Consider the following 20,447-nt stretch of genomic DNA (forward strand, 5'->3'; position numbering starts at 1 on the left):
CCTCCTGAGTGGCAGGAGAATGTGTGAGTCCTTCTAGGCTGTGGAAGCCCTCGGGACGCAGGCCTGGTTTGTTGGTGCTGGATTGCTACTAGCTTCACTCAGAGCCGCCTTGGTCCTGAATGAAATTAACTTCTGTGTGCCTGACCTATGAACTTCCCATTTTATGAAAATGGGTGATCTTTAATACCTCACAAGCAGATGTATTATGGATTACTGCGTATGTTGCCTTGGACTGGGCTGTACCCTGAAACTACAGACATGAACACGGTTGGCCAGGGGAAAGGCAGAAAAGTCTGTGCCAAAAGGAAAAATGAAATACTGCTCAGTTAAATCACTTGTTATGTGCTCTGGGAATAATTCAGCCTGGGAATATATTGGAGGGCTTCCTGGAGGAAGTGACATTTGAGTTGGACAGTGAAGACTGAGGACTTCTCTGCTCAGTGAATGAAGGGCTGGGCACTGCAAGCTGAGAAAATAGAAAAGCCAACACAGAAAGTCTGTTCTTTCCCACAACCACTCCCCTAACTCTCCACACCTCTGGGCAAAAACTCACCACCCAAAGCCAAACTCAATTAGGGAGACAAATCTCTTTCTTTATGGAGAGCAGGAGAAGGGATCACAGCTTGATATATATTTTACCCTCAGAGCCTACAGGCCTGGGCAATAGGAAGATGCTCATTTAATATTTTTGGAAGAAAGGAGAGAGCCGACCAAACCAAACCAGAGATGAACTGCATCTTTCATGCTGAAAGCATTATTTGGACACTTGATGATATATTTGTGAGGCACTGGGCACTCCCAGTTGTGTTTGATCATATTGCCATCTTTGCTTTGGCCTCTAGAAGACTCAGAACCTGACACATTAAAACCTTCCGGTTTGCTTTTAACTGCATCTTACTTACCTTATTTTCCTCTGTTCTCATCTCTTTGCTGATGTTACCATTTACCTTGTTGGTTATATGAAGTCTAAAAGAAGCACGTTTGAATCAGTTGGTTTTTGAATCAAGATAGAGAATAAATTGGCAAACACAAGAGCAAACCCAAACTAAAGGAATGTTGCCCACATAATAGCACCCTCCTGATGGAGAAGGTGGGGTGAGAGGATGCACAAATCGTTATCTGAACAAGTGTCGGGGAGCCAGGCAGAAGGGAAGGCCACTGGCTCTGCTGTGGGATGGGGTGGGGAGGTGTGACCCACTATTCACAGCCTCTTCACTCCCTTGGCCCCCAGCCTAAGGCTCACAGGCTAGAATCCCAGGGCCCTGCACAGTTCATAGGCATTAACTAAGAACAAATGCTTCAGAAAAGCAAAGAAATGAAGCTATTGTCAGAACTGCAGCAGTTTTGGTATCACCTCCTGCTTCCTTAAGCCTTGGTTTGGGAGGAATGGACAGCCAAGCTTGCCAAGGGAAAAATCAAAACAAAATAGGTCCAGGATCAAAGCTTCCCTTGCCACAATGCAAAGGGTAGATCAGGCCAAACAGGTCTGGAAATAACAGTAAGACATATATTTATTCTCTCTCTCCCTCTCCCCACCCCCTTCTCCTCCTCTTCCTTCTTTGCATCCCTTCCTCCCTGTCCCTCTCCTAACCTTCCCCATCCTTCCTCCCTTCCTCCTCTTCCTACTTATTCCTCCTGCTGTGAGGTTCCAGGCAGGCCTGGGCTCAGTTCCTACTGTCTCTCTCAGCCTTTAGCCAGCCAGACTTCTTCTTTCAAGTATCAGGAAGGGTCAGGAAGCAGCTCCCAAAGAGGTATTGATTTGATGTGGAAATTTCACGTGGGGCTGAACGACCCTGGCCTTGGTTTTACATTTAGCACATAGAAGTGCTATTTTTATTTGTGAGTCATAGGCTTTCTTTTTAAAGTTTTTTTCAGTTTATTTATTTTGAGAGAGAGAGGGTGTGTGTGTGTGTGTGTGAGCAGGGGAGGGGTAGAGAGCGAGGGAGAGAACCCCAATCAGGTTCTGTGCTGCTTTGTAAGCACAGAGCCCAATGTGGAGCTCGAACTCATGAACTTGTGAGACCATGATGAGCCGAAATCAAGAGTCAGATGCTTAACTGGCTGAGCCACCCATGGGCCCCGATTTGTGAGTTGTGGTCTTAAGGACAAGCAAATATTGTTCATAGCTGACACAGCATGACCATGTTCCTTTCATGGATGCTGGAGTTAATATCTCTGGTTTGAATGGTAGAGTATTTTTGTGCCTGATTCATGCTGGTCTGCGCTTTTTGCTAGACTTCATGGTGTTCCAGGGCTGACTTTTTGAGCTTAGAGAGTAGACGCCTGGCTCAGTGTTAAGAGTGAGTATTGTGGGCTGTGAGTCCTGTGGGGCCCAAGGTGGTCCTGAGAAGCTGCCTTCTGCCCCCATGGACAACATTTGTGGGGAGGCCTTCTAGGCCTGGGGCCCAGGGGCTTCCTCTGGTGAAACTTACCTGGGCTCTGAAAGTCACAGATGCCCCCTCGTGGCCTGGGTCTTGCACTCCTTCACAGTTGTTTATCCTTCCCCTGCTGAGTGCGGGCCCTAGAGGTATGGTGTGAGCAAGGCAGGCAAAAGTCCTGCCTGTCCAGGTCACAAGCTGGTGAGGAACTCAGATGTGTACATGACCACGGAGCTTAAGGAGGGCCCTGATGAGTCCTACTGGATGACAAAGAGACCTAACAGAGAGACAGCCAACCCAGGTGTGGGGTGAGTCTAGAGGAAAAGCCAGCTGAGCTGAGACCTGAGGGAAGAGTAGGGGCTGGCAGGGCAAAGAGAAGGAGGAAAGGCCTCCGGAGGAGGCTGAGGTTTCTCTCGGTCAGAACGGCATGAAGGCATCTCAGATGCTACAGCATCTGGAATGGTTGGGATCTAGCATAGAAAGGGCCAAGTGAAATTTGAGCCAGGTTCTGCAGGCCCAGGGCTACAGCTCATGTGCCCCTGTCAAGCCAAGTCCTGGGAATGGAAGTTCAACTTAGGGTCATGGAAGGGAACCGCCAGGCCTGGGCCCCTGAAGAGAGTACCTCCACCAGCCCCCTTCCCCCAAAGCTCCACAAGACTCCAAGACATTTACATACATCTTAGCAGGGCTCCAATGTGATTGCCCAGCAGGACAGCAGAATCCAGGAGAAGCTAGATATGCAGCAGGAGGCATGAGGCTGGCGGTTAGAGCCAGTACTTTGAAGGGAAGCAGGTTGGAATCATGGAGCAAAGGGCAGGGGCCTCATGATGACCCCTGACTGATGAGGGTGGCCGGGGGCCTGGATTATAGGGTGTAAAAACATAACACTTCCCCGTATAAGTTGGTCTAGCTCTTTGGTTGGGTCTGTTGCCCTCCTTTAGTTGAACATGGGATCACTGAAGGACAGTTTGTGCAAAGCAGCAGGTGTGATAAAAAGGACCCATGTTTGGAGGTAGGCAGATCTGAGTATGAATCCCAGCCCTGCCACTTGCTAACCTGGTGGTGTTAAGTAAATGACTTAACCTCTCTAGCTTCGTCTTCCTATTTTGCAAAATGAGGATAAGGATAAGGGTGTTCAGCAGGTCTAATTGCCATGATGATTGTGTAGTATAGATTTTATTGTCTCCTTGTGTGATGCTTCTCCAATGCTCAGTCACCCAGACTGATGAGTCTCTCTCCTGCCCTGTATGGGAGAGCTGCTAGGCTGGGGAGAACCCAGATACCATGTCTGCATGGTAGTCAGATCCATCTACTTATACATTATTTATCAATCTGTCTATCTGCCTCTCTATCTATCATCTGTCTACCCATCTATCCATCCATCCATCCATCATCAATCTGTATGTTTGTGTATCTATCATCCATTCACTCATTCATCATCTATCGATCTCTCCATCCCTCCATCTATCACCACCTGTCTACCTATCCATCCATCCATCCATCCATCCATCCATCATCTTATCTGTCCATTTGTCAGTCTCTCCATCCTTCTATCACTACCTGTCTGTCTACCTATGCATGCATGCATCCATCCATCTCTAGCTTTCCTTATATATTGTTTCTTAAACTAATAAGATTGAGTCTGACCCTTAGTTAATGTAGCTTCACGATATGACCGCCCACACAGATAGTCTGTTTCATGTCTCTGTGTTAATTTGCTCAGCCTGCCAGTATAAAGTACCACAGCCTGGGTGACTTAAAGAACAGAACTGTATTGTCTCACAGTCTTGGAGGCAAGAAGTCCAAGATTAAGGTGTCAGCAGGGCTGGTTCCTGCTGACGGCTGTGAGGGAGAACATGGTGCAGGCCTCTCTCCTGGTTCTGACGGTTCATGGAATACTTTGGTGTCCCTTGGCCTCTGCTGCATCACCCTGGTCCCTGCCTTATCCTCACATGACATCCTCCCTGTATGCATATCTGTCTCTGTGTCCAAATGTCCCCTTTTTATAAGGACACCTGTCATATTGGATTAGGGGCCCACTCTACGCCAGCACGATCTCATCTTGACTAATTACATCTGCTGCCACCCTGCTTCCAAACAAGGCCACATTCTGAGGTACAAAGTGGTAGGACTTCAGCAGATGAATCTTTGAGGACACGATTCAACACAGAACAGTCTCCCACTCTCTTCTCCAGCTGCCTGTGCACTTGTGAGATGGCTGTGTAGGATCACGGCCACAGCGAGGTGGAGTTTGGGATATCTGAATCAAATGAGCTCCTAGAACTTGAATCTACAACCTGAACTTTGAAGGACTTAACAAAGTGGATAGACCTTATCATTTTGGGTTATTTACACCTTTCTCTCCTATATATAAAAGCATAAGAAGCACCAGAGTATCTTTAGTCCACACACCCCTGCCAGGCACTACTCCAGCCCCGGGCCGTGGGCCTCAAATACAAATTCCTCCTCCACCCTCGTCCTCCCTCCTGGATGGCTGAGAATCGTGATGGTGGGAGGTGTTTGGAGACTAACAGAGCCAGACAGAGACTTTCCATTTTGGAATTGGGAATCTGAGTGTTGCAATAGGACCAGAGGTTCTAACTTTGCAGGAAACCTTCACAGAAACTGATGTGACCCAGTTCAGATCCTCCCCTGGGGTGAGTGGCTGGGAGAATGGAGGGTAACCCTTCCCCCTTTGTGGATCAGTCCAGTAACTGCTGGCGTGAGAGAGCTGAACATAGTCTGAGAGCGGTCAGCATATTTCAATGGTCAGTTCATGGAGGCTGTAACTATGAAAGCTGTTTATGAGATGTACTGTGTAAATGGAAGCTCTAGGGCTGGTCACTGTGTCATCAAACATGCAGGCACAGAAAAGATTTTCCATTTCGGAGGCTCAGGATGCCCAGGGGTAGTTTCCGAGTGGAGGAAGCCTCTCTGGTCCTCACACAGGCTGTGTGCCCTGTGCTGGGGGCAGAGGCCCCTGGACTGGGCCTCATGGCAGGGGCATGGCTCTGCAACTCCTATCAGCACCAGGCTAGCTGGTCTTCATGTCAACTCGGGAGCACAGAGCCGACCCCGCACCTTCTCACATCACAGCACATGCTGAGTGCCGTGTTGGTTAGGGAGTCCCTTCTCTTGGACTCCAGCCAGCCACCCCTACTCTTTTCCAACTCCACCCTTCTCTCAAGAGCCCTGGCTCTTTCCCTAAAGGGCCACAGCAAACCTTTAGGTCCTTCCAAGGAAGCAGATGCCTGATTTTCCCAGCCTTGAGAAGAGAGTACCTGACTCTTGGACAGTAATCTGCCTTTTTGCTGATGCCAGTTACCACCCATTGCATACATTTAATATAAATGATTCACTGAGGGGAAAAAACAAAACTTCTATGCAGATGAGCAGGATAAGGAGTGGAACAGGTGAGGGCAACTAAAGAAACCTGCCTCGTGTGTCTTTCACGTGTGAGTGTATGAGAATGTTAGGTTCACTCATTTGGTAGACACTGGACTCCTGTGTGCCCAAGCACTGCACTTAGCCCTGTGGGGGTTGCAGAAATGAATCTGACATGAATTCTTTCCTGGGGGGGGTGCTGATGGATTTTGGGGGGAATTCAGATATTTGCCTAAAAGAGTAATTTCAGGGAGAAAGCATTTTTTATTGTTAGAGCAGAATGGAGATCATGCTGTGTTCGGATCTCGCTGGGAGGCTCAAGGAAGGCTTCCTGGAAGAAGTGGCATTGCAGATTTTTGTGGAAGAGGTGGGATTTGAACCAGTGGAAATGGGCATGAGGGAAGGGAGAGCAGTCCGGTATGAAAGCAGCCTGGATGGCTCTGGAGTCCAGGTGGAGGATGGGCACGAGGCATTCAGAGCCCTTTTCTGCCTAGAGAGTAAGGCAACGAAGGGCTGTTGTGAACACACATGACACTCCAGGCCCTGTGTCATGTTCATGCATCTGGGCTGCACGCTGCTATGTCTCTTCACATTCATGTCCAGTCTCGTCATGTACCTGAACTACGTACCTGGATCATAGCTTGAGCGAGCACACCTCCCAGTGGATGGCAGACCGGGAAAGGAGGACCTGTTTGTAGTTCTTTGAAAACTTTCTGCCTGAATAGATTCATGTGACATTTCAAGGGAGCACAGGGGAGGCCCTTTTTATTCTGTCACTAGGACCAGACACACTGATACCTCTTTTATAGGCTCTGAAGCGGAGGGAATGGCTTGGCTGTAGGAGTTTCATCTTGATTAGCTTGGAGGGGCTTTTAAGGAAATGCCCCCACAGACAGGCCACATCTGGAGCCAGCAGCCGGCCCCCGGGCCGGGCATTAAACCTGCAACCTGATGAAGATGGTTCTCCCCGTGCGGCCAGCTGCTTTCCCGGCTGAACACTCACACCTGAAGTCGGCTGCCAAGAAGGCGGATGGGGCAGCCACTTTATTGACCATATGAAAAACAGAGTGGGGGAGTAGAGCAGCGCTGGGCTTGCCAGTAAGTGCTTGTGCTGTCCCTGTCCTTGAACAGTTCTTGATGTAAATAGCCGTCTCTGGGAGCAGAGTCTGGGTCAAACCAGGGTAACCGCCTGCCTGCCTGCCTCATTACGGGCAGACTGTCTGTGTGCCCAGCAGGGGCACAGGCCTGTACTTGTCAGTGCTGGGGGCGTGGGGACAGAAGCCCCACTTCAGAGCTGGGCTCGGGGCCTTGCCCAGCCATGATTACCTGGTGCCCCTCCACCACTTCTGGGCATGGCTGCCCTTGCCCACACTACCAGACTCCTTTCAGATATTGGTCAGGAAACTATGTATATGTGGGTGCCTAGATGGCTCAGTCAGTGAAGGGACTGACTCTTGGTTTCCGCTCAGGTCATGATCTCACGACTCAGGGGATGGAGCCCGGCCCCTGCCTCTGTGCTAACAGCCCAATGGGATGGCTGACCATGGCTTGGGATTCTCTTTCTCCATCTCTCTCTGCCCCTCCCCCCTTCTCTCTCTCTCTCTCTCTCTCTCTCTCTCTCTCTCTCTGTCTCTCTCTCTCTGTCTCTCTCTCTGTCTCTCTCTCTCTCTCTCAAAAGAAATACATTAAAATTTTTTTAAAAAGGAAGAGCACCTGGGTGGTTCAGTTGGTTAAGCATCTGACTCTTGATTTTGGCTCAGGTCATGATCCCATGGTCTTGGGATTCAGCGCCACATCAGACTCCATGCCAAGTGTGGAGCCTGCTTGGGATTCTCTCTCTTCCTCTCTCTCTGCCCCTCCCCTGATCATGCTCTCTCTCTCACTCACTCTCAAAATAAATAAATAAATAGACATTTTAAAAAAGAAACCATGTATATGGAGAACTGACCCCAGCACCTTCTTATACCTGTCCCAGCGCATGGTCCCTGCCCCCCACCTCAACACCTGCTGCTTTCCTGGACCGTGAATTCCCAGAGAGAAGGGACTTCTTGCCCCTCCCCTGTGGTGTGGATGTAACTGGGGTGCAGTACCTGTCCACCAAACATGAGGTTAGAAAGAAGCTGGGAAACGCTGGTCAGGGCCGGCCTCAGCGCTCAGACTCTTCCACTTAGCACTAATGTGTTTTTGAGCCTCAGTTTCCTCATCTGCGAAATGAAACTAACAGCATCCACCTGGGCGGCATGGCGAGCATTAGCCAGTATGCTCAGGAAGAATTGCTAGGAAGTGTGTGCTTCCCGCTACTTGCTAAAAGGTATGGTCTGAAACGCACAAGAACTACTGGTCCCGAGGTCAGGCCACCGTTTCCTGGCTGTGAGGCCTCAAGGACATTCCCACCCGTCGGTGGGCCTCAGTTTCTTCTTTTGTAACACCAAGAAGTTAAGAAAAATGGTATGTGTAGTCCTTTCTGGCCCTATTTGTGGTTCTAATTAAATCATTAAGTGCCTGTCACCCACATTCTGAGTCACCAGTCACAGCGCACGTAATTCCAAATAATGGCCAAAGCAAAGGTCATTTTTATTTGATTTTTCAAATGCTTTGCTTATTTTGTGGTAGATTGTACTCTCCATACTGCATTTTGCTTCTGCAAATACTGAAAGTTGTTTGCATCTCTTGAGCACAGCAAAGGCTGTGGACAGGAAAGGGGTGACGGCATGTCCTCAGGGGACTGAGGTCAGTCCCTCTGGCCCAGTGAGTCTGGAAGAGGCCCTTCCCCCACTCCTTCCTATTTGCTTTGTGGAAGAGGAGAAATTTCAGGATGAGTGAAAACAGGGACCATAAGGAGCATAATTGGCAAAAGGACAGGATCTGCGGTTCAACTTTCTGGATCTGAATCTCAGCTGTACCATTTACTGTTCCATGTCTCAGTTTCCTTACCTGTAAAACGAGGCTGGTGACGGTCCCCAACTCAGGGCTGTTGTAAGGATTAAATGAAATACAATGCTCGAAGCATGGGTGGCCCATGACCTGGCAGTAATGCCAGGTATGATTACGGCTGGGGGGCATTGTTTGGGCGGCATGGCATAGGCGCAGACTGGGATTGCAGTTGGGGAGCTCAGACACCGGGGAGAGATGCAGTATGACCTGGGAGGGAGGAAGCAAGCAGGGTAGGACGGCTGACCGTAACGGGTGGGTGGGGGCCTGGAGGAGGACCCTGGCTCAGAACAGCGGGTGAGGGGGTCCCCAGAAGGAGGAGACCACAGAAGAGAGACCATGAGGCCTCTGAGATCTGTCTTCTGAGCACTTTCCTTTGATTATATCTTCTGAACAGGTGGTTTTAGCCTTTTGTTGTTGTTATAAAAACCGCAGCCAGATGGGGTCTGTGTCTTGGCCAGCGGGGGTCCCCCCAGGAGCCCCACCAGCCTCAGAGGGACTAGAACTCGGCTCTCCAGCCCCAAGACTGTGTCACTGCCACTCTGATGCTGCTGCTTGGCTACGAAAATCACACACCCCAGGAAGTTTATTTTCTCTGTCTGGCCCGAGACCTCCATGCATTTCTTGAGGTGAAGGTTAAACCCCCAGGGAAGAGAGCCTCATGAGGTCTGTAATTCTTCTCTGCCAGCCTCGACAGCTCCTCAGGTGCAAGCTGCGAGAGAGCTCAGACCTGAACACTTAGAAGGAAGTGTGTCTCCACCAGGGGCCTGAGCTGACAGTTCCTTTCCGCTGGAGAGGCTGGCAGGCCTTGCCTTTTCAGGGACTTCTCAGCAGGCACCCTTGGCTTGTCCCCTCACCCTGGCCTGGCAGGGAAGCCGAGGAGGGGAGAGATGATGAAGGCTGTGGCTTTCTCCAACATTTTCAGTGCCAGTGAGATAGATGAGTTCTCGTCTCCAGCGCACATGCTGCCCCACTTCCCTGCCCACCCCACACTTCCCGCCTGCCTGGAAATACCCAGAGCCCCTGCCCACCTACTCGCAACCCCCAGGCCCCTGCTGACCAGAGAGGGAAAGAGAGCTTGTGTTTGCAGTCTGGCAGGGAGAAGGCTTGTGGATTAGTCATTTGCTGTCCTTGACTTTGCAAAGTATGTACAGGAAGAACGGGCACTGACCAGCTGTTCTCCAAGCCTGTGAAGGAGTGAGCAAGTGAAATTGGGTTTAACTTAAAGTAGACACAACTGTAGGTGTGTGTATAAAATTGACCATCCGGATGATTAACTACAGAATTGACTCTGTGGACCTTCTAGAAAGGCAATAGTATATGGGGTTGGAAGAGCCAGGGATCTTGCGTCTTCCAGCCCGTGTCTTCATCTGTACAAAAGAATACTTTGCCCCATGTAAATGCAGGGCTGCTGTGACCCCAGAGGAGATGGCCTGTGTCCCATCTTTCTGTCAACCATGAACAGAACAAAGGTCAGTTGTCACACTGTTAATGCCAGGCATAATGGCTGCTTGCATTGGGAATGGTTTAGAAGGTCACTGATCTGAAGACAGAAGACTGGGTCAGTGACCCCTTGGGGTCCCTCTGATTCTAGCATCACTGTCTGTGTCCCACTGCCTTTGTTATCAGAGGAGATGGGGCTGCTGGGAATCAAAGGAGGAGAAATGAGAGTGAGTCTGGTGGAAAGGGCCTGAGGTCTCTAGTCTTTGGGGCTTAGAGACTTTGATTGGAAATAAAATCATAACCTAGACATGAAATGACCAGGGCATCAAGATTCCTCCTATGCAGACATCAGGCATTGTGCTGCTCCTCGGCCCCTCCCTGCCCTTGGACTTCCCAGCAGGAGGCAGGCAGACATGTCCTCAGGTAGTACCAGAAGCTTCCCCCACCCTTGATCCAGGGAGATTGCATTGCGGTGTCTGCCCTGGTCCAGGCACTTTTCCCTGACTAGGCACGCCTCCTCGAGCTGACAGCGGGGCATCGGATCGGAGGTGTTGAGGTCACAGAGTAGTGTGCCTCAGCCATCAGAGGGGCCGTCTGCTGATGGGGTGCTGTCTGCACCTCAACCCCGGAGCGCCAGCTCTGCACACGGACCTGGTGCCTGGCTTCCTGTTCATCTCAGCTCCCGGCCTCTGCCCTCCTGCTTGGGGGCTGGTCATTCCACAGCAAAATAAGAAACTAGGGGCACAAACCCAAGATTACAGGTGTAGCCTAAGAATGGACCTTTATATTTTAAAATCAGGCATTCAGTGAGTGCATGCTACGTGTCCTGCCCTGTGTGTGGGTCTGAGAGCAACCCAGAAACATGAGACCTAGTCCGTCTTTGGAGATCTTGTGAAAGAGTAGGAAGGCGGCATTTATTCTTGTCTTTCGTAGGGGGTTCAGTGAAGAAACACGTAATGATGTGATCAGAGATATCTTAATAATGTTAATAAGGAATGTTTATTAAGTGTGCAGTAGGTGTGTGTTAGGCACTTTACATACATTCTTTCTCTTCATCCTAAAATTATCCTATAAAGTACATAAGCACCGTTATTAGCTCTATTTTACAGATAAGGAAACTGATTCAGACATTACAAAACTTGCGAGACACGTATGAGACTGTTTGTTTCCCACGCCTTTATCAACAAAGCAGATGGTCAGACTTCTGGGGTTTTGCCTGTCTAATCGTTGAAAGGACGGTATCTCACAGTAGTTTAAGTTTGCAGTTCTGTTCTGATGACTGACATGTGGCTTTTTTCCGTATGCCTAACCGTCATTTAGATTTTCCTTCTCTGTGACCTCTCTTCTTATCCTTGTCCATTCTTTCTGATCAATTTCTAGAAGCTACTTCTTGTAATTAGATAAATACAAATACCTTCCCATGTTGTCATTTGTCTTTGCTACTCTTGCGTATGTTGTCTTTACAGAATGTTCTTTTCTGTATAACTCCAAATTTATTATTTTAGTGTTTCAGCTTCTCGATTCCAGATTAGTTAAGAAGGGCTTCCTGTGGTCTCTAAGCATTTAGGTAATAAATTGTGTTAAATATGGGGAATTGGACATTGGTATCTAATTCTCATTTCTCCTTGAAAACCCAATGAAATGATAGTAGAGTTGTGTGTGGGGGGGGGGGGGGTTGGGGTTTTTTTTTGTTGTTGTTGTTTTGGCAGCAAGAAACATTTTATTCCCAGGCACTAAGCACCCCTGTGGCCACCAGCCAAGAGCCCCCAGACTGGGCAAGGCCAGTCCTCATGGCCCAGCCCTGAGAGGTAGGGACAGGCAGTCTGGGTTTGTTCCAGAAGGGGTTTTGGCAGAGACACAAGCATGTGGGACAGGGAGGGGTTACTTCTTCCAGAATGTCAGGCACTTGTCAGCTGGCATGTCCACCATCCTCTCCAGGAGCAGGCCACTGGCTTGGCTCAGGTAGTCCAAGAGGGCTGTGTCTGCAGTATCCAAGCCAAGCGCCTGCATCTAAGGGTTAGTTTAAAATCTTCATTACTGTGCATAGTGATCCGCCCATTGGTTTCATAGGGCTGGTAGGTGATCAGCGGCTCCATGGGTTTCAGAGGTGCCCTGCTGCTCTGAAGAGCCCCTTGGTGCAGTTCAGGGGGCTGATGCGGATCACACTGATGCCAAGCAGCAAGCTCAGTGACTGTGGCATGATCCTGCCCCACTGTTCCCAATCCCAGGTCATGTCCAGGTACAGTGGGGCTGTCACGTGGGACGGCCCTGAGCCTGAGTGGCGGCGGAGATGCTGCTGTCTAGACAGTGCTGGTCCACGGCTGCCACTTGGTTTGGGGGTCGTGGGGGGAGGCCTGTGTGAAGTGCGCCCTGTGCTGGCCAGAGCCCAAGGCCACCTCATGTCCTCGGCCACTGTGGCCGCGCAGGATGGGCTCCTTATTCCTCTTGGCGACCACCATCACCAGCAGGGCCGCCAGGAGCATAGTTGGACCTGGAGAAATTGTGTGTGTGTGTGTGTGTGTGTGTGTGTGTGTGTGTTTTAAAGATAGAAACCCACAAGGACAAAAAAAATTGAGAGATGAGAAAGTAGCAGATAAGTAATTTCAACAGATTTTTTTGCAGATGGAAGGTGGATGGAGGAATGGTAAGTGCTGTAGGAAAGTGAAGGAACCCACAGCCCAGATGCGAACATGCAAAGATGAGAGAGGAAACTTTTCTCTTTCGCTCTCTCAAAACTCAGCCTTCGGAGGGGAAAGAAGGGGATACTGCAGCTAAAACTAGGAGTTGGGGGTGGTTTAAAGTTTTGATCTGGCGTCTGAGATCTCTACCTCGTGTAGCCAGGTGACTCTAGAGCTGATGCAGGGATCAAAAGAAGGACATAAAATTCATGTTTCTCGGAAATAAAGTAGGATGCTATAAAAGAAATAATCAAAATATAAGCAAGAACTTTTGCATCTTAAAAAACAGGGCAGCAGAAAATTTAAAACATAATAATTTTGGAAGATAAAAGAAATCTTTCAGAAGGTAAAATAAAAATACAAAGAGTAAGAAAATGGGGGAGAGGTGATAAAATTGCAGCATCAGTCCTACATTTTGGTTCATAGGAGCTCCAGAAAGAAAAGATAAAAATCTAGGGGAGAAAAACTGTCAAAGAAAATAATGTAAGGACCCTTTTCAGAGTGGAAGAGCACCAGTGCTCAGGTTGCCAGTCATCAGGTGTCCAGCTCTTTGCATAAAGAAGACTCACATCAAAACTATCATTGGGAAATCTTGGAGCTTCAGGGTTTTTTTTTAAAAAAAGGCCTAAAAACTTCTAAGGGATGTTTGGGGCACCTGAGTGGCTCAGTTGGCTGAGCGTCAGACTTAGGCTAAGGTCATGATCACACATTCATGAGTTCAAGCCCTGCGTCAGGCTCTGTGCTCAAGGCCTGGAGCCTGCCTCAGAATCTGTCTCTCTGACATTCCCCTGTTCATGCTGTCTCTTTCTCAAAAATAAATAGATATTTAAAAAAATTTTTTTAACTGTCATAGGGATGTAATTGTTTACAGGCAAAAGATTGTCAGAGTACCTATCTCAATAGTAATGCTGACATACAGAAGCTAATGGAGCTTTCCTTTCAAAATTCTGATGGAAAAATATTTCATCCCAGAAGTCTGTATCCAAACTTAGTCAAGGGTAAAGATAAAGACATTTCTAGGAATGCAGGGATGCAGATGACTTTCAGGGGCATTTTTCTTGAGGAACCGTTGTAGGGTTTGCTCCTATGAAATGAGAAGGAAGAAAGAAAATATCAGCTGTAGCACAACAGTGGTGTGGAGGGGGGGGAGTTCTGGGGGGTGTGGATCCTGAGCCTGAAAAGCAGCCAGACCAGAGGCAAGAGGACAGAGGGTTCCAGAAATGGTATCTCTAGGGGAGAAAAAGTGGAGCTGGTTATTTAGAAATATAGAATATATTATTAATGGACATAATATAGAAGTATCAGAATGTGTATGAAATAAATTAGTGAAGGATTCATGGACAACCAGGCTGATTTTTAAAAAATTGAGGTAATAATTAACTCCAGGTAAAAGAAAAGATTGTGTGTGTGTATGTATATGTGTATGTGTGTGTGTGTGTATACCACATATAATTTTTATAATTTTTATATTTATATACAAATTTATATTTGTGTATATATAATATACATATTATATATACGTCTGTGTGTGTGTGTGTCTTGTCCAAGCATAAATGACAGAGTGAAAATTCAAAGCTGAAGCTGTTTGATCCCAAAGTCAGTGCCTTGCAATCTAATGGGAGACTAAAGCTCATGCTGCAGAATAACTGTGTGACCTTAGTAAGCCATCTCCTGGGCCTGTTTCCTCACCTATAAAGTAAATGGACTACACAAGAAAATACAAACCATACATCAAAAGATAGAAAAATTTGATCATGTCAAAGTGAAAAATGTTGGTATGACAAAGAGAGCATAAAAAACAAAACTATGGACTAGGACAGCAGTTAGCAAACTGGCCTGATGCAAATTCGGCCCATCACTTGCTTTTATAAATAAAGTTTTATTGGAACACAGCCATTCCCATTCACTTAGGTTTTGTCTGGCTGTTTATGCACTCCAAAGGTGGGGTTGAGCAGTTTTGACAGAGATGCTATCATGACCTTCAAAGGTAGAAAATATTTATGATTTGTCCCTTTACAGAAAAAGTTTGCCAACCCCTACAGTGGGAGATTTTCACAATGTATTGTAAACACTAAGAAATTAAGACCTAAAATATATAAAGTTGACAAATCAATATAAAAAAGACAAAGAGAACACAGGATTAAGGTGGGAAAGAAAGGCACTAGATGGTGATGTTGAACCCCAGGCAGAGTGTCTCTGAAGGAACTGGGGGGCTCCTGGGCACAGATAGGCTCCAGACCCCAGCGTGGACCTCACACACATGTGGCCATAGGACCCTGGTGAGGGCATGAGGCTGCCCCTGGGTGAAGGACCACCTGCTGCAGAGACTGCGGCAGGAATTTGTGAGCCCTGCCAGTGGGCAGGGGTGTGTCTGCCCCTTGTGCTAAGGACAGCAGTGCTTTGTTCATTCCCTGCTCAGAGCTTCTTTCTGTAAGCCTCTCGCCTGTCACTCCCAAGCGCCCTTGGGAGAGAGTCTAATTGTTGCCACCATTGTATATAAAAAGATATGTCCTGAGAGCAATACCTTTGGTGGCTTGTTGCTTTCCAATTTGCCTTAATTGGCTCGCGTGTTGGCTGGCTGATTTTCAAGGGGCAGCAGAGGAGGACTCTTCCTAAGTGGGAGGGGGCACTGGGGCCATCAGCTCCCGGCTCATGCTTTTTCAGCCAATTTAGCTTAATCCTGAGAGCCAGCCATGGAGGAGTGGCTGAGTTCTTGGCAGCTGGGCAGGAGGGAGGCAAAATTAGCCTGGGTTTGTGAGCTCACACCTTCGGTTCAAATCTGCTCTCTTTATCAGCCAAATGAACTCTGAGCACCAGTGCCTACTGACAAAATAAATGATCATAGTTGTAGCCCAACCACCAAGTATACTCATCTGGTAAGGCTGACTTTTTTTGTTTAATCTAGAAAGAAAGCACGCATAAAATGTCCATTGGTGAAATGTTTTGACATGTCATGGCAAGTTGGGGATGGGGTGAGAGGAGCAAAGGGCAGCACACGGGAACTTGGGGGATCCTGCCAGCCAGGACAGTGAAACTGCCACCGCCACCAGGCAGACCACTATGGTTCCACTTCCCTCCTTTGATTATGCAGAGTAACTTCCCTGGATCCCTAAGGATCAGACTTCTCAGGCCTGAGGGGTTCCATTCCCATCCCTAAAATGGCTTATCTGGAAGCTTCTCTTGTTCAGAGGAGAGCTCTGTTTTGGCCATTCTTGTGCCGGCAGGACAAAGATATTCAGCTGCCAGGCTTTGTCTGAGCAGTTCTGTGTCCACACCATGCCCAGGTCTGACCAGACCTCAGCTCCTCTGGTCTAAGTGGCGGGACTGCCCCTCCCACTGAATCAGTGACCCAGAAGGGCTATATTTGCAGTACAAGGAAGGTGAGATCTTCAGTCCAGAGTGGGGCGAGGCAGAAACTGCATTTACTGATCATCAGGTGGTGCTGTGTGCTGTGTACACCTTAGACCTCATTTAATTCACACTCCAGCCTCGGGGGCACATTGCTCTCTTTACACCACGTACAAGAATGACACAGAGAGACCAGCTTTGGAGAAAAGAAGGCCCACAGTATGGAGATGGAGTGTGCAGGCAGAGATGTGGCCTGGAGACTCAAGCTTATCTTCCGTGGGTCTGTTACATAGGGTGGGAGGTGAGAATGAGGAAAGGAAAGTGACTTCATCTTCATGTCCCTGTTTTCTCCTTGGTGAGAATCTAGGAGGAGGAAAGGCCTCGAAGGGTCTGCAGGCTGGGTGGTAGGCAGGTGCCACAGCCCACAGGCTCCAGTGTCAGACAGGCCTGAGCTTGATCCCTCTCTCACTGTGTGCTTTCTCTCGACCTCAGCCTGCTCATCTGTGTAATGGGATTATAAGAGTGGCTACCCCATGGGGTTGTTGGGATTCACTGAAATAATGGTGTGCAAAGTGTTGAGAATAGCACAAGACAGACAGGAAGAGCACAGCACCCACTGGCCACTGTCATTTTCAAATGATTCTGGGCTCCCTCTGTGGGCGTAGCCCTGGCTTATTCCCTTCCATGGTTTTGGTACATGAGTACTCACTTGTCTGCCATGTCTTCTCTGCCTTTTCTCTTGCCGTTTCCTATTTAACCCTCCCTTGTGCAAGGGCCTGTTTCTCTTTCTCTTCTGCCTTCTGTCCATCTTGTCCTATTCGGTCTGTCCCCCTTTTAGGGCCTCTGTCCCTCTCAGAAGCCCAGTTCCCTAGAACAGAGCAAGCATCTTCACGTCCACATCTCCTGCTTCCCCCAGATCCCATAGCCCCTTTCTTGTGCCCTGGGGATCTCCCCCAGCCTTCAGGGGTCAGAGCAGATGAGTGGGACTGCTTTGGCTGCACTGACGCTGCCCCTGTCCTCTGTCCCCCGAGAAAGCCAGGGGTCCTTTAGCATCCCTGCTTCAAGTCCATGGGCCAAGTATAGGCATGGGATGGAAGGACAAATGGTCTAGACATTCAGCTTCTGGGGCAACTCAAATGCCAAAAGTTGTTCTTGGGGTGAAAGCTTCGTCACAAAAATGCTGAGAAACCTAAGGCCAGATTCTGCAGCCCAACAGCTCAGCCTTCCTTTGTTGTATTGGATTCAGGAGCAATTTCTGCCCTCAGTATATTGAAAGAAGGAGAGAGATACAATCGGGTCTCTCTGAGGGCCGTGTGCTTAAGATGGTCTTGTGTGGAAAAAAAAATCACAGAGAGAAGGGGGTGGAAATGGTGCAGCCACTTGATATGCACCACAGGCCCCCTAATGTTGCACGGGCTGCATCCTGGCAGGAAGTTGCTCGTCTCCGAGATGCACTGACATCGTTGACCCTGCATAGTGTGTGTGTGGGGGGGGGGAGTGGCCGATGGGACAGGAAGAGGCTCCTTGGTTTTTGAGAGATTGCACTGCCAGGTCCCCGGTCCAGCATAGATCCGCAGGCTAGAAGGAGGGCACAGGCCCTCCCTCCACAGCGGTGAGTGGCTGTGGCATGAGTGTGAGTGTGCAGTCTGCTTGGTCAGTCTGGGGCTCTGTGTGAATGTGCAGCTGGGGAGACAAGCTATTGCACTTGCTCGGAAGGAGTGAGGAGTCCTCTGGGATTGGAAACAAAACAAAACAAAACAAAACACATCCCTTGTCTGCAATTGGTAAAAGGGCGTCTGGGGTTGTAACAGAGATGGATGGGTACATACTCCTGAGGGCTGAACTGACTTCTCAGCCCCCAGGCTTCGAGCCTGGTCCCAGTACAGGAAGCAGCCCTGGGTGTGGGTAATTGACATTGGTCATACTTTACCATTATCTCGTTAATCCTCAAGGGTGTTCAGTGCTCATCCTGGGATAAGCTCAGAGCCTGGTGCAAGTAGTGTCTTGCCCACGTTCCCTTTGTTCAGTCTGCCAGGAAAGTGCTCTTAGCTCTTAGGTGCTCAGCTCTCTCCAGGGCCCTGGAGACCTTCCCAGGGCAGCTTCCTGAGCCCTTCCCAAGGACCCTTTGCTCTGGAGTCTGCAGGGATCCCAGCCCTGGTGGCAGAGCTTGAATATCAGCCAGCTTGGGCTCTGGCCACAGTTCTGTAGACTAATTGAATAAACAGCCAAGGACTTAACCCCTCTGAGCCCGAGCCCTTCATCTTCAAGGGGTAATAATAGTTCCAACCTCATGGGCCGGCGGTTGAGAGTTAAGCTAAGGCATGTAAATGCTCAGCATTGGACCTGGTTCAGTCGATGGCTGTGAGTCACACAGGCCACAGCTGGGCAGGGGATGATTCATCCAAAGACGGGGTGTTTCTAAGACACATTTGGGTGAAAATCTGCATCCTCCTCCCCTGCACAGACCTTGTGCCTACTGTTTTCTGGAAGCTTTAGGAACAACAGATCCTCTGAATGATGGGAATAGACTAAGCAGAGAGGAGGAAAGAAGAGGACCCCCAGTATTTGTGGCCAAGAGAACAGAGAGAAAGTCAAGGCCTTGACTGGAGCCCTCACAGGCTCGAGAGAGAGGAGCCAAGGTGCTAGTGACACTGGCAAAGGTGACATTGGCTAGGGCCCTGTCCCCTGTGGTGAATAAAACAGGCTGTGGATACCAGGTGGGGGCTCAATCCTCCCCTTCTCATGCACAGCTGTTTCAACGTAAACTTCCCCCCCCTCAGCTCCTCCCTCTTTTGCACGTAGGGTCCAGTTGGGAAAACAGAAATTGCAATGACGCTAATTGTTAAGAGAAGATTTAAATCAGAGAATTGGTGTCAAAGCCTGAAAAAGGGAAGAGATGTTGAGGATGCCCAGAGATTAAGAACTAGAAGCAGCAGGGGCGCCTGGGTGGCTAAGTCATTTGAGCGCTGTACTTTGACTCAGGTCATGATCTCGCGGTTCATGGGTTTGAGTCCTGCATCGGGCTTTGTGCTGACAGCTCAGAGCCAGGAGCCTGCTTCAGATTCTGTGTCTCCCTCTCTCTCTGCCCCTCCCCCACTTGTACTCTGTCTCTCTCTCTCAAAAATAAACAAACATTTTAAAATTTTTTAAAAAGACCTAGAAGCAACAGCAGCAGCAGCTCTCCCACGGATGGGAACACAGAGAGAGGCATTATCACACCCAAGGAGGCTGGGGGAGGGCCCCAGTTTCCTCAAGGGGCACCCTGTGCTGCTAGTGTTCATACCTCCAAGGTGGGGGTGCTGTGTGCCTGGTGCCAGGACATCTGAGACACCCCCAGAGCTTGTTCCCCAGCTCTGGGGCTAGGGCCTGATTTAGGGGTGCTCGGGGGTGAGGAGCGCCACAGAGATATGCTCTGACCACCATATGCACAAGGGGGCTGCTGCTGGTGCCCTGGGAGCATGGCGGAGCTTGCTTGGGGAACACTGCAAGGAGCGTAGGAGGGCGGGGCTGAATTGACTACTGCTGCTCGCTCAGGAAATATAGGCGCTGCAAGGAGGGAGGGGGGTCTTCCCTCCTCCCCCTTCCTTTTGGGCCTTCCAGGGCATGCCATGGGCAGAACCTAACTGGAAGCCAGCTGCCCAGGAAGCCTGGGAAACTTGGGCCGGCTATCAGCTCCAGCATCTCCAAGCAGATATGGAGGGTGGATTTGATGCCGATTAGCCATAAGTAAATAACCGAGGCATACGGTGTGCGTGCACATACCACATACAACACACATACACATACACACCCTGGAGCGTGCTGTCTCATGCATTCCCCTAGAGATCTAGTAAAGGGTATTTTTCCCAAGTGATAAAGACAAAACCAAAAACGAGAGAAGTTCATTGATCTGCCCAAGTCAGTCACCAAACAGTCATGGAATATGTGCAGGATGCTGGGCACTGTGCTAGCTCTGGGGCCACAACCGTGAGCAAGACCGAGCCTTTCTTGGCCAGGATGTTGGTATTGTAGCTGGCACCGTGAGGACAGTGGGAGTGGGGAGACAACCAAAGCACACTAGGAGACAGGTAGACACACTAATAATCTCAGGCACCGAAAACAAGTGCTGCACTCAGTGTGAACACGTCAGGTGCTATGGGAGGGAGCAGGGGTTAGGAGAGGTCGAGGCCCCAGGGGACAGAAATAGCAGCTGAATGCCAAGAACCCAAGTGCATGGCCAGTGGCCATTCCGAGTCACCCTCACATCTGCAAGCTGGGAGCTGTGCCCTGCCCCCAACCCCAGTGG

General features: G+C 49.3%; 1 protein-coding gene and 1 pseudogene across 3 annotated transcripts in view; one reads left to right on the forward strand and one right to left on the reverse strand.

The window, feature by feature from the left end:
* KCNH1 (potassium voltage-gated channel subfamily H member 1) overlaps window positions 1-20,447 on the forward strand; it is a 401,581-nt gene that overhangs the window by 358,709 nt on the left and 22,425 nt on the right. The gene's annotated exons all lie outside the window — the stretch shown is intronic.
* On the reverse strand, window positions 12,018-12,619 carry LOC115288676 (annotated as a pseudogene).

This window comes from Suricata suricatta, chromosome 3, assembly GCF_006229205.1.
Source record: "Suricata suricatta isolate VVHF042 chromosome 3, meerkat_22Aug2017_6uvM2_HiC, whole genome shotgun sequence".
NCBI lineage: Eukaryota > Metazoa > Chordata > Mammalia > Carnivora > Herpestidae > Suricata > Suricata suricatta.